The sequence below is a fragment of the Pleurodeles waltl genome, chromosome 9, assembly GCF_031143425.1.
Source record: "Pleurodeles waltl isolate 20211129_DDA chromosome 9, aPleWal1.hap1.20221129, whole genome shotgun sequence".
Taxonomy (NCBI): Eukaryota; Metazoa; Chordata; class Amphibia; order Caudata; family Salamandridae; genus Pleurodeles; species Pleurodeles waltl.
The window spans coordinates 1178968933-1178983581 of record NC_090448.1 but is presented as its reverse complement, the minus strand read 5'-3'; the positions used below and the strand labels follow the sequence as shown (position 1 = coordinate 1178983581).

Sequence of the window (14649 nt, the reverse complement as noted above, 5' to 3'; positions counted from 1 at the left end):
AGTAGTTTGTTGTAAGCTAGGAGGCATGGACCTAGAACGAAGGATGATAGGGTCGCAAACAGGTGCTCCATAAGACTCAATCAATACAGACTATTAGGCTGATCTAGTATATAGTGAGGATGCCTGGTCTATTACACTGAATAGGCGACAGATATTATAGGGGTGGCCAGTTAGCTGTGTAGGTCCGAGTGATACATACTGAAGAATGGCAGATTGCAATTGTAATATCCAGCCTGTAGGCAGGGTGATTTCTGTTCTTGTAGGGGACCACCACACCAGCAGTTATCAAGGTTTGTCCCCTTATGAGTGGATTCGAGCTGTGTATTTGCTAGAGTTAGGCTGGCAATCTGAGAGATACTGCAGTACGGTGCCTCAGGAAGCCCTCGTTAATAGTGGGGAGCAGACTGATTAAAAAGCCGCCTACAGTGTTGAAGAAAGAAGTAGATGGGCTGGCCCGTGGTTTTTGGTTTTTACAGGTAGTCTGCTAATGGAAGGGTCACAACCTGGTCATGAGTTTCATTGGCATGCTTCACTTGGCGTTAGCCTGGCATGACTCAGCATGTACCTAACAAGTGCACTTTGTCCATAAGGTCTTGGGTGGTCTGTTTTTGGGTCTCCAGCTGTGGTACCATCTCTGTGATATTACGTTCTGTGTTGGTAAACCGGGAAGCCAGTTTTCGTAGGTCCTTCTGAAGGAGACCAAATTCCACACATCTCCTTTATGTGCGCTTCTACTGATGAGCAAGAGGATTTATTGGTAAGTAGGATGGTGGCCTGTTTTTCACCCAAGTCCTGTGGAGAGCTGGAGGTCTTTGCCCTGTGTCAAGGCTCCTCCCCATGATGGAGTGTGGGATAGGGTGGACGGGGGTGAGGTTTTGGTGATTTCAGTTTACCCATGGCGTGTTCCAAGTCTACCGCGCCAATACGTTGCTGGATCACTGTATGCAGGATGACTAAAATCATGTTCCGTGGGGTAAAAGTCTGCTAGTGTCAGCTGGGGTCTTTGTAGTAGCCAGCTCCCTACACCCTCCCCCTCCCCCTCCCCCTCTGCCGGGCATGCCCCGGTATGGTATGCAAGGTTGGTTCTGGCCAGTCGACAGTCTGATGCAGCACTGTGTCTATGTCGTGTATGTGTGTGTGTGTGTGTGTGTAATGACAGGATTAATGTTGATTGCAGCATTCAGGTCCTGGAGCAAAGTTACTCCACGGCTGCCATCTTTGGCTCCATGGCAACCCCATAAGCACCCTCTCATACACACACTGTATATAATGGGTTGAGGCTGTAGACTTGTCACCTGGTTTGTTTGTGCACTAGCATACACCGCACACAACCTGTTAAATGTAGTCCTTAGGGAGTGGGGCTTAGGTGGCGAGTCGACAAGGAAATACTGGAAACAGTACTTACATACCCCAGGATGATGCAGAATACCAAGTTCAGTAGATCCTGCATAATATATTTCATATAGCTTACCTCACTCCTGCAACTCTGTCCTAAATGTTTGTGTCCTCCTCTGTTTGCCCGAGATGCCAACATGCAGGTGCTGACACGATGCACGTATTCTGGAGTTGCTCAGTCTGTAACCTTATGGGTGTCAGTGTCCAACTTGCTGAGAGGTGACTGGATGTGTTCACAATGGAAGTTGCACTGTTGGGATTGTTCAGGTGCTCAAAAACAGATAAAGCTGCGAACCGGTTTATAAACCAAACATTGCTGATAGCATGCAGACTAATTGCCATGCACTGGAAAGCCCAGGTATTGTTAGATATAGCCCACTGGTGTGCGGCAATACTGAAGTGGGGACAGGGAGAGGAGAAATATGAGGACTACGCAAATACCACAGAAATGTGGAATGGGAAGCACTATTACTTGACTTGCACACATTCAAGAGTTGGTGGCCCGTACTTAAACCTACCCTGGCGGTGACATAACCCCCCCCCCATCCCCTTTTATCCACATTCCCACACCTCCATCATAACCCCTTCCAGCCTGTCCATGGGTGAGTGACAACACCCTTCTGTTACACCCTTTGATGTCCCCGAATAGCTTCCTAGTGGCCATTATAGCTTCATGGATGTCACTGTTGATTTTCAATGTTTGCAGTACCTGCTTGAGATAGCAAGATTGAATAGCACTTATGGTAATGGCAGAATGTGAGTTAACATCGACACATGACTTGTTTTTACCAATGTTGCTGGTTAAGGACTGAACCAAGGGCTCCTGCTGATACTGATGTGAAACTATTTTATTAATGACGATGTAGCTGGATTGCGGATTTTACTAATGATAATGTAACTTTCATAGATGTAATTTATTCAAGATTGTGATATTGAAAATGCAATTTAAAACTGGTTAAAAACAAGTTATTGGAGATGCAGTTGGGTAGTTAGCTTTCACTAAAAAATACTAATGGTAGGTCAGCACTAATGAGGGACACATTAGCAAAGCACATTTACTTTTGATAATTATTGAAATTATGAACTATGATTCAATCTCAAGACCGGAGCCATGGATTATGCATTTCCTTTGTCCATTTTATTAATCAGCAGCCTTTACAATGAGAAAAAAAAACTTTATTTCACAGAAATCTTAGGGAAGGGGTATTCCACATAACCTATCAAACTCTAAATTCATAACATAGTCCATGTTTATGTCCCCTCTTTCTTCGTGAGATAAAAATGGTCAGTTCCTTCTTGTTCATTCCCGTTTGGAGCCGTCATTCCCTAGAAGAGAAAATACACCTTGTAACTATTCCATGCAGAACCAATATGACGTTCAAGTGGAGGGCACGCAAATAGCAATGTCACCTTAAATCTCAAATACAGTATTCAAAAGCATGATAATGGCAAAATAGTCATACTACTACCATAGGAAAGTCCCAAATGTATCATGCATCAACTTTGTCACTGGATCAACAGAAACCTCTTGCTAAAGCGGGTGTTGTCTTCATGTCCTTAACCCCTTCACTGCCATGGACATAATGCTATTAAAGAACGAGTTACTTACCTTCGGTAGAGACTTTTCTGGTGGATACATTAGCTTCCTGTGTATTCCTCACCTAATGAATACTCCCATTGCGCCAGGATTCGACGGAAATCTTCTTCCTAGGTTCTGCACGTCGACGAGGACGTCACAGTTGCCCATGCGATGCCGTCTGACGTCATACAGGCAATAAGAGGTCCTCGCCGACATCAGTACCAACATTTTTTACGTGCCTGAGAATATTAGGCCATTGAGATGAAAGAACAATAGTAATATTTAATGATATTCCAAACACATCATTCTGAGAATTCAACCTACCATTTGTTTTTTTTAAACAAGTAAATAAATATATGAACTATATATATATATATATATATATATATATATATATATATATATAAACATATATACATAATATATACAAATCCTTAAAACCAAGAGGAGCACACTCAAGAATTACTTGTTTAGACCCAACAGGCAACGGGGAGGCGGGTGGGACCGTGAGGAATCCACAGGTAGCTAATGTATCCACCAGAAAAGTCGCTACCGAAGGTAAGTAACTCGTTCTTCTGATGGATACAACTACCTGTGGATTCCTCACCTAATGAATAGAGTACCAAAGCAGTACCGCACTCTGTGGTGGGTGCCTGAATGGTCAAACCAAGAAATCCTGCAGCACTGACCGTGCAAAATGGCCATCCCTTCTGACCTCAGAGTCCAAGCAGTAATGCTTCGCAAAAGTATGAAGGGATGACCAAGTTGCGGCCTTGCAGATGTCGACCACAGGAACACCCCTAGCCAAGGCCGAAGAGGCCGACTTAGCTCTGGTGGAATGAGCTCTTATACCATCAGGAGGATCCTTCTTTGCTAAAGAGCAACACATTTTAATGCAAAGAGCAACCCACCTGGAGAGTGTTCTCTTGTGGACTGCCTTTCCTCTCCTCTTTCCCACGTATTCGATGAAAAGCTGATCCTCCAGCCTGAAATCCTTTGTCCTGTCTATATAAAAGCTTAGCGCCCTCTTTGGGTCCAAGCGGTGTAGTCTCTCTTCTTCCTTTGACGGATGAGGCGGAGGATAAAACGTGGATAGAGTAATTGTCTGGGCCAAATGAAAGGGTGAAACAACCTTCGGAAGAAAAGCAGCCTTCGTCCTCAACAACACCTTATCCCCATAAAAAGATGTATAAGGGGGTTTTACCGATAGAGCCTGCAACTCACTCACTCTCCTTGCAGAGGTAATTGCAACCAGGAAAACCGTTTTAAGAACCAATAATCTTATGGGGCAAGAATGCATAGGCTCAAAAGGGGACCCCCATAAGGAAAGTTAGAACCAAGGTCAAATCCCATTGAGGCATAACAAAAGGAGTTGGAGGGATTTTATTCATAAGGCCCTTCAAGAATCTAAGTACTATTGGGGATTTAAATAAAGAAGGCTGGTCTGGAAGACAAAGAAAGGCTGAGAAGGCAGACAAGTAACCCTTGCACAACCCCTCTGTGCTAAAGACAAAGCAAAAGATAAAACATCTGACAAATGAGCACGTAAGGGATCAATCTGCCTCTCTCCACACCAAACCACAAATTTAGACCACCTATTAGCGTAGATAGATTTAGTGGAGTGTCGCCTGGCCGATGAGATAACATCCACTACATCAGGCAGGAGAGAGAAAGAACTCAGGTTGCCCCGTTCAATCTCCAGGCATGAAGGTGCAGGTTCTGGACGTGGGGGTGTAAAACCTGCCCCTGCGACTGCGAGAGGAGGTCTGCCCTGAGAGGGAGACGGAGCGGAGGGCACAGTAAGGAGTTGGAGAAGGTCCGAGTACCACACCCTGCTTGGCCAATCCGGAGCAATTAAGATGACTTGAGCCCGGTCTTGGCGAATTTTACCCAACACACAAGGAATCAAGGGTATGGGGGGGAAACGCGTAAAGCAACTGGCCGCACCAGGTCATCTGAAACGCATCCCCCAAAGCTCCTTGTACCGGATACTGGAGGCTGCAGAATAACGGGCAGTGTGAGTTCTCCCGGGTGGCAAACAGATCTATCTGAGGAAACCCCCACATCTGGAAGATTAACCGGACTTGATCTGGATGGAGACGCCACTCGTGATCGGCCGAGAAATGGCGACTGAGATTGTCCGCACGTACGTTCAAGACTCCGACCAGATGATTTGCTACCAAGCAAATCTGATGGTCCTTTGCCCAGGACCATAGCCGTAGAGCTTCTCTGCAGAGAAGGTACGACCCTACCCCTCCCTGTTTGTTTATATACCACATCGCAGTAGTGTTGTCCATCAGGACCTGAACCGACTGACCACGAAGGGATGGGAGGAAGGCCTTGAGAGCCAGACGTACAGCCCGTAACTCCAACAGATTTATATGAAACACCTGTTCTACTAGAGACCAAAGTCCCTTGATCTCCACATCCCACAGATGAGCTGCCCACCCTAGAGTGGAAGCATCCGTTATTACTGTGGCCACAGGCGTAGCTTGCGACAACGGCCTTCCTCTGGAAAGATTGCCGTCCGCAATCCACCATTTCAAATCCATGGCAGCATCTCTGGAGATTCTCACCGAGCCTTCGAGATCCCCTTTGTGTTGAGACCACTGCCTTCGGAGGCACCACTGAAGAGCCCTCATGTGCCAGCGAGCATGCATGACCAACAGTATGCAAGAAGCAAACAGACCGAGCAGACGTAGGACCTTGAGGACTGGAATGACTGCTCCACTTTTAAACATTGGAATCAACGCCTGAATGTCCTGAATCCGCTGAGGCGGAGGAAAGGCTCGGTTCAATGTTGTATCCAGTACTGCCCCTATGAACAGGAGGCGCTGAGAGGGCTCTAGGTGAGATTTGGGCATGTTCACCCAAAAGCCCAGGTCGAACAACTGGGTTGTCGACTGCAGGTGATGCAACACGAGCTCCGGAGACCTGGCTTTGATCAACCAGTCGTCTAGATAAGGAAATACTGCTATCCCATTCCTTCTGAGCTCTGCCGCAACCACCGACATCACCTTCGTGAAGACTCGAGGTGCTGAAGTAAGACCAAACGGGAGGACCGCAAACTGATAGTGCTGCGACCCCACCACAAAACGGAGATACTTCCTGTGCAACCTGAGTATCGGGATATGAAAGTAAGCATCCTGCAAGTCGACAGACACCATCCAATCTCCATTGTTCAGCGCCAAAAGCACCTGAGCTAGGGTCAGCATCTTGAACTTTTCCTGTTTGAGGAACCAATTCTAGATCCTTAGGTCCAGGATTGGTCTCAACCGACCATCCTCCTTGGGAATCAGGAAGTACCTTGAATAACAACCTTGACCCCTTTCCTGCTCTGGGACCAACTCCACCGAGCCCTTTGAAAGGAGGACTTGAACCTCCTGTTCCAACAACAGGAGGTGTTCTTCTGAACAATAAGATGGGCGGGGCGGGATGGGGGGCGGAAACTCCCAAAAGGGAAGGGTGTAGCCTTTTCTCACAATGCTGGTAACCCAGGAGTCTGAAGTTATGACCTCTCACTTGTGGAAAAAATTCAGTAACCTCCCCCCTACAAGAGTGGAGTGAGTGGGAATTGGTGAAAGCCTAAGGCTGCTTCACCTGCTGCACCCCTCCAGAGGAAGAGGAAAAGGCAGAGTGCTGCTGAGAGGCTCCCCTGGTACGGACCCTACCCCTCCCTCTAAAAGATCTATAGGAGAGAGCAGAGGTAGGCTGCTGGAATTTCCCTCGAAAGGAGGAGCCACGACCAAATCCTCGAAACCTCCTAAAAAATCTGGAGGAGGCAGAAGAAGTGGCTTGCAAGCCCAGCGACTTGGCCGTGGCCTTGCTCTCCTTGAACCTCTCTAAGGCCGAATCCGCCTTGGCACCAAAGAGCTTGTCCCCATCAAAAGGAAGGTCCAGTAGGGTCGACTGCACATCAGAGGAAAATCATGAGTTACGAAGCCAAGCCTGCCTCCTCGTAACTACAGCAGTGCCCATTGCCCTAGTAATGGAGTCAGTTGTATCCAACCCAGATTGGATAACCAGAGTTGCAGCTGCCTGAGCGTCCAATACTAGATTTAACAGCCCCTGAGGGACCTCCGTATGCGTTGATGCAATCTCGTCCATCAGGGCATAAATGTACCTTCCTAAAATACATGTAGCATTGGTGGACTTCAATGCCATGCTACACGAAGAGAACACCTTTTTGGATGCCATGTCCATCTTCTTGGAGTCTCTATCTGAGGGCACAGATGGAAAAGAGCCAGGAGCAGACCCTGCCAGCAGGAAGCCTGGACCACCAAGCTTTCAGGTGTTGGATGTCTGGTAAGAAAACCAGGGTCAGCCGGTGCAGCCTGATACCTCCTAGCCACAGATCTATTGACAGCTGAAAAAGACCCCGGCTTCTTCCAGACTTCCAAAACAGGGTCCAGCAAAGCCTCATTGAACGGCAAAAGTGGTTCTGCCGATGTAGAGGCTGGGTGCAACACCTCTGTCAACAAATTCTGCTTGGCTTCAGTTACCGGCAAAGGAAGATCCAAGAAGCTAGCTGCCTTCCTGATAACAGAATGGAAAGTGGCCGCCTCTTCTGTATACTCCCCAGGCGATGACAAGTCCCACTTGGGGGAAGTATCTAGGCCACTAGCAGTGTCCAGCCCATGGAGACCCTCACGAGAGTCCTCAATCTCTCCTTCCTCCATGTTTTGTCTCTGGTACTCCTGCTCTTCAAGGAGGCGGAGAGCAAGCCTCCTCGAGTGCAGCCTCTCCTCTATCCTCGGCGTCAACATGGCGTCAGCGGATGATGAAGAACGACGCCGATCGAGGAGTCGCATGGAGAGAAGACTGCTTCGGAGTTGCAGGAGGTCTAGACGGTGCCACTGGTTGAAACATCGAAGCTGCCTGAGCCGAAGTCTCAGGAGCCACCGGAGCCGATACCGGCGCCGAGCCCACGTTCCCCAGGGGGAGAAAGGGCATAAAGGGTGCCGGTCGAAGCGGAGCCGGAGCACCCATGTTGAAGGCCAAAGGGCCCGAAGGACCAGCCGGTCCACCACCTGGAGCCATCTGCTGGAAGATGGAAAACATTGCATTTAAAAATGCGGTACTATCAGCTCCAGGGGCCGAGAAAGCCGGGTACTGGGGTGCCTGGTTCGAAGGCGACACCGACCTCGACGTCTGCAACAACGGAGAAAATATTTGAGGCTGCGGAACCTCAAACACTGAAAGTGGTTGGCCCGATGACCCGGGCGAAGTCGGTGAGGCTGGAGAAGGCAACGGCGTCGACGGATGGGGAGTGATCGTCGGACTGACCTCCCAAGTCTTCCGATGTCGAGTTGATAGTGACCTCGACATCTCTTTACTCGACCGGCGCCGAGAATCTCGATGACTCCAGGAGTCCCGATGACGCCGATGAGACTTCGGTGACGAGGATTTTCGATGAGGTCTCTTTTCCTTCCTTTTCGACTTCGCCAGAAAAAGCTTAGCCTCGTGCTCTTTCAGGGCCTTAGGATTCATATGTTGACAAGAATCGCACTTGTCAACATCATGATCGGAACTAAGACACCACAAACAGTCTTAGTTAGTTACCGACATTTTGCCCCCACACTCACGGCAAGGCTTGAATCCTGACTTTCTTTGCGACATTGTAATCTCAAAGAAAAAAATAGATCTAAAAAACACACTGTAACTGTTGAACAGCAACAGTAGCTCCCTCGAAGATAACCGTTTCGAATGGCACGGAAAAAAGTGAACTGACTTCGGCGAGGACCTCTTATTGCCTGTATGACGTCAGACGGCGTCGCGTGGGCAACTGTGACGTCCTCGTCGACGTGCAGAAGCTAGGAAGATTTCCGTCGAACGCTGGCGCAATGGGAGTATTAATTAGGTGAGGAATCCACAGGTAGTTGTATCCATCAGAAATAGGCTGATCTGCCCCCAGGGAGGGCAGAAGCCATTAGGCACCAGGGATGCTTTTATTTATATTGAGAACAGGAGTGACCCCTTAGGCAAGGGTTGTTCCCCCCCCTCAAGCAATTTTTTTAAAAGATCATTTCTGCCCCCCCCCAGGGGGCAGATTAGCCTTTATTAATTAGGCCGATCTGCCCCTTTTGGCAGGGGGTGGGGTGCAGAAGCCACTAGAAACCATGTTTTTTTTTTTGTTTTTTTTTTTTAAACCTTTATACTGATAAGGGGTGCGACCCCTTATGCAAGCTCCCAAATGGCCTAAAGTACAAATTACTTACCTTCGGTAATGAAATATCTGGTAGAGACATATTCTAGTTGCAGATTCCTTACCTTAGAATTTCCCCCCAGGCGTTAGACTGTATCTGGAGATTTTTCTTCGAGCAATACCCTTGGGCATCTGTAGGTGGCGTTAGACTCCGCAGGCATCGACTGATGCCTTGGTGACGTCTGGAGTAGTACATTGACGCCGCCCTCGCGCAGTGATGTCAGTTTCTTTTAACGACTTTCCACGCCAGAGCGCAGAGCCGCTAAGAACACTGAGATTGGTGCGACAGAGCTAAGGACCTGAAAGGGTGGAACACCTGTCCCCAGAAATAATTTCGCAAAGCGGGGAGGATGGGTGGGCGGTAAGGAAGCTGCAACTAGAATGTGTCTCCCACCAGATATTTCAAATACCGAAGGTAACTAACCTGTACATCTGATAGAGACTTCTAGTTGCAGATTCCTTACCTTAGAATTGATACCCAAGCAATGCCATCCTATGTGGTGGGCTGCGAACAAAGATCATACTAGAAAGTCTTGCAGGACTGAACGACCAAAGTAGCCGCCTCGACGGACCTGACTATCCAGGCAGTAATGCTTATCAAACGTGTGCAGGGATGCCCATGTAGCTGCCCGACAGATATCCAGGACAGGAACTCCGCGTGCTAACGCAGTGGAAGACGCAATTTCTCTGGTGGAATGAGCACGCAAGCCTTCAGGAGGTTGCTTTTTAGCCAAAGTGTAGCACATTTTGATGCAAAGAAGCACCCATCGAGAGATTATATGCTTTTGCACTGCCTTCCCTTTCTTAGCACCCACATAGCCAAAGAGTTGATTGTCCACCTGGAAATCTTTAGTACAATGGAGGTAGAACACCAACACTCTTTTTGGGTCCAGACAGTGAAGTCTCTCCCCTTCTCATGGGAAGGGTGTGGGAGTGTGTAGAAGGTAGGCAAAGTGATGGACTGGCCTACATAAAATGGTGTAAGTACCTTAGGAAGGAATGAAGCTCTAATGCGTAACACCACTTTGTCAGGGTGTACAGACAAGTTTGGAGGCATTGAAGAAAGCACCTGGAGCTCACTCACCCTGAAAGCAGAGGTGATAGCGACAAAGAAAGACAGTTTGAATGCGAGGATCCGCAAGGGACAATTATGCATTGGCTCAAAGGGGGTACACATTAAATAAGTAAGTACAAGATTAAGATCCCACTGAGGCATAATAAATGGAGTGGGAGATAATTAGTGGGTGAGCCCTTTTAAGAACCTACTGACAATAGGAGATTTAAAGAGTGAGGGCTGATCAGGTAACCTTTAAGGGTGCCCAAAGCAGAGCCCTGCTGGGCTAAATAATGAACAGAAGAACCTCTGACAGAGGGGCACAAATGTGATCAACAGATTTGTTGGTACACCATGCCACAAGATTTATTCCAACGACAGGCATATACAGTTTTAGTCGATGGATGCCTGGCTGCCAAGAAACATTGCAGACTTTGGGTGGAAGGGCAAATGCATTCAACTGTTGCAGCTCAATCTCCACGCATGAAGGTGGAGGTTGGACAGGTGCCGATGGAGAACCGTCCCCTGCTGCTGTGACAGAAGATTTGCCCAAAGAGGCAGTCTGAGTGGAGGATGGATGGACATGCTCAATAGCTCTGGATACCACACTCTTCAAGCCCAGTCTGGAGCCACCAAGATAACTTGGGCCCGGTCGTACTTGATTTTCTTGAGAACTCTGGGTAGAAGAGGGCTAGACGGGAAGGCGTACAGGAGGCTGGAGCTCCACTCGAGATGAAAAGCGTCTCCGAGCGAGTGCCGTCTTCGAAAATTCCAACGTGCAAAACAGCTGACATTGCATGTTCTCTGCGGAGGCAAACAGATCTAACCAAGGCTCTCCCCACTTGAGACCTTGCGTCACCTCCAGATAGAGACGCCATTTGTGATCGACTGTGCGTCAGCGGCTGAGTTTGTCTGCTCTGGCGTTGAGAGCCTGCCAGATGGTCAACCATCAGCGTAATGCCCTGATATTCCAGCCATGTCCAGAGGCGTAGTGCTTCCTGACAAAGGGTCCAGGACCCTACCCCGCGTTGTCTGTTGGAGTACCACATGGCGGTAGTGTTGTCTGTGAACACCTGCACCACTTTCCCTTTGAGAGAGGGAAGGAATGTTTTTGACCTAAGCCTGATTGCCCGGAGCCCGGAGCTCCAGCATTTTTATGTGGAGCCCGACTCCGCCGGAAACCAGAGGCCTCTGATCTCTGCTTCTCCCATGTGTCCACACCAACCCACAAGTGACACATCTGTCACTATAGAGAGATCTGGTTGGGGAATGAAGAGGGATCTGCGGTTGACACAATTTGGATTCTAAAGCCACCACTGCAGGTCTTTCGCAGTCCCCTCCGAGATCTGGACCATGTCTGAGCGATTTCCCTGATGCTGCGCCCACTGGAACTTTAGGTCCCACTGCAGAGTGCGCATATGCCATCTGGCATGTGTACTAGCAGGAGACAGGAGGCCATGAGGCCCAGCAGGCTCACACTCACCGAAACCCAAGACCGAGGCTGAAAGAAAGATCTGAATCATAGCCTGAAGGTCTTGGACTCGCTTGTCTGGAGAATAAGCGAGAAATTGCACTGTATCCAGAACAGCTCCAATGAAAGTGAGCGTCTGAGAGGAAGTCAGGTGTGACTTCGGCACGTTTATAGTGAACCCCAGCTTGTGCAGGAGGTTCGCCATAGTCTGAAGGTGAGAGATGACTGTCTGGGGAGAAGGCGCCTTCAACAGCCAGTCATTGAGGTAGGGGAAAACTGAGACCCCTAACCTGCACAGATGAGCTGCAACCACCGCCATCATTTTTGTGAACACCAGAGGGGCGCTGGTAAGGCCGAAAAGGAGCATGGTAAACTGAAAGTGCTCGTGACCTACCATGAATCGTAGGTAACGTCTGTGGGCAGGCAGGATGGGGATGTGAAAATAAGCGTCCTGCAAGTCCAACGCTACCATCCAGTCTCATGGGTCTAAGGCAGAAAGAACATGAGCCAGGGTGACCATTTTTAATTTCTCCTTCTTGAGGAAGTAGTTCAGGACCCGAAAGTCTAGGATTGGATGTAAGCCCTTGTCCTTCGTTGGTATAAGAAAGTAGCAGGAATAACAACCACAACCCACTTCTGGCACAGGGACTCTTTCTATAGCTTTCTTGGCCAAGAGAGCCATGACTTCCTGGTGGAGAAGCACAAAATGATCCTCCGGAAGATGATGGAAGGATGGTGGCATGTGTGGTGCTGCAGATTCCAAAGGAGGGTGGGGAGGAGTAGCCCTTCCGAATGATCTGCAAAACCCACCCATCAGTGGTGATAAGTTCCCAGTGGGGCAGGTGATGGCGGATCCTGCCCCTAACTGGGTAGGAGTGACGGGACGTACTAGGAGGGTTTGGAGACTGCAGGGGGGGGGCAGAGGTGGAATGGACAGACCTATGGTTCCCTGTCTCACATCCACGTGGAATTCCGCGACCTCGGCCATGCATAGGCTGCCCAGCGTGCGTGGCACAATGGCTGGGTTGAGGACATGACAGGGTGCCCCTTCCGTGTTCCACGAAATGGATGAAAAGCTGAATGCGGTGGACGAGTGGCGGAGGAAAGATCAAGGGTCCGAGCCGTAGACTGGGAATCATTGAATCTCTCCAAGGCAGAGTCCGCTTTGTCTCCAAAGAGACGGGTGCCATCAAAGGGCATGTCCATGAGTGACTGTTTGACATCCCCCAAGAAGCCACAAGTGCGTAACCAGGCATGGCACCGTAAGACCACTGTTGTTGCAACCGATCTGCCCAGAAAGTCTCTCGTATCCCGCCCACAACGGATAGTGAACTTTTCTGCATCTCTCCCATCTTTCACTGCTTGGGAGACGATAGCACGGGCCTCCTCCGGTATCTGCGCAGGACTTGCGCAACTGTAACCCACAGGGAGTGGGTATAACGTCACAAAAAACATGCAGTGTTCACAGACCGCAGTGCGAGGCTGCAGGAAGAAAACAACTTCTTGGCAAATTGTTCTAGCTTTTTGGATTCACTATCCTGGGGTACGGAAGGGAATGCGCCTGGATAACACGACTCTCAGGAGTGGGGTGTTGGGACAGGAATTTTGGGTCGGTCGGTGCAGGCCAATGGCGGCTAGCAATAGTCCTGTTCACAGGAGCCCCTGTGTTGGGTTTGGACCATGTACCCAAAAGGACATCTGTGAGGGCCTCATTGAATGAGAGAAGGGGTTCTGAAGTAGAAGCCCCAGGCTGAAGCACCTCAGTCAGGAGATTAGACCTGACTTCCACAGTAGGTAGCTCAAGGCTGAGGACCTCAGCTGCCCTACTGACCACCATACTGTAAGTTGCTTCCTCCGCCGTAGCCACAGTAGGAGGAGACAGCATGCCAGCGTCAGGAGAAGTATCCAGACCACTGGCTTCGCCCAAATCCTGTTCCCAGTCCACAGCATGGTCATCCTGGTATTCATAATGGTCCAGGGATCCATCCAATTCCTCCCCATAGGAAAAAGGTTCCGAATCAGACCTTGGGTGAATAGGCCCCACTGAAGCCGATGGTGCAGTCGACCGATGCCTCTCCGAGTCGTCTGGGATAAATTCTTGTTCTCCTCCAGGGGAACCCACAAACTATGGGTACCTCTTGAATCCCTATAAAGTTGACAAAAATATAAATAAAAATAAATACGTATTCTTTTTTTTAAAACTTCTTAGCCAAAGCGTAGCACTTTTTGATGCAAAGAAGCACCCATCGTGAGATGTTACACTTCTGCACAGCCTTCCCTTTCTTCCTACCCCCCCCCCAAAAAAAAGAGTTCATCATCCAACCCGAAATCTTTGGTAAGATTGAGGTAGTATGCCTAGGCTCTTTTTGCATCCAGACGGTGGAGTCTCTCCTCTTCGTGAGAAGAATGTGGGAGAGAATAAAAAGGGAAAGTGATGGATTGGGCTTCATGAATGGGCGTGACCACTTTGTGAAGGAATGAGGCCCTTGTATGGAGCCCCACTTTGTCAGGGAAAACAGACAACAACGGGGGTTTAGAAGAAAGAGCCTGAAGCTCACTCACCCAGCGAGCACAGATCACGGCAACCAGAAGAGCAAGTTACTTACCTTTGGTAATGCTTTTTCTGGTGGATACATTTGCTGCCTGTGGATTCCCCACCTAATGAATTCTCCCCATGTGCAGCATTAGACGGAAACTTCTCTCTCTAGCTCTGCACGTCAGGCGAGGACATCACAATTGCCCGACTCCACGCGGCTCCGCGTGACGTTATCGTGGCAATAAAAGGTCCTCGCCGTCGTGCTGACGTCAGTTCATGCAATTTTTTAGGTGCCTTTGAAACATAAAGAACATCGACAATCTACACCCTTTAAGATTAACAAGAATAAACTTTATAGAGAATCTTCATCTAAAAACTTTTGCACAGTTCTTTAAATAAGGGCACATAC

At 48.9% G+C, this 14649-nt stretch overlaps 1 long non-coding RNA gene across 3 annotated transcripts in view; it reads right to left on the bottom strand.

Moving 5' to 3' along the window:
- Window positions 1-2627: 2627 nt before the first annotated feature.
- Window positions 2628-14649, bottom strand: part of LOC138258798 (uncharacterized) — a 58479-nt gene continuing 46457 nt past the window's right edge. For all 3 annotated transcript variants that reach the window (XR_011198582.1, XR_011198580.1, XR_011198581.1), the window contains exon 3: window positions 2628-2721. This is a non-coding gene — a long non-coding RNA (uncharacterized lncRNA). The remainder of the gene's footprint in view (window positions 2722-14649) is intronic.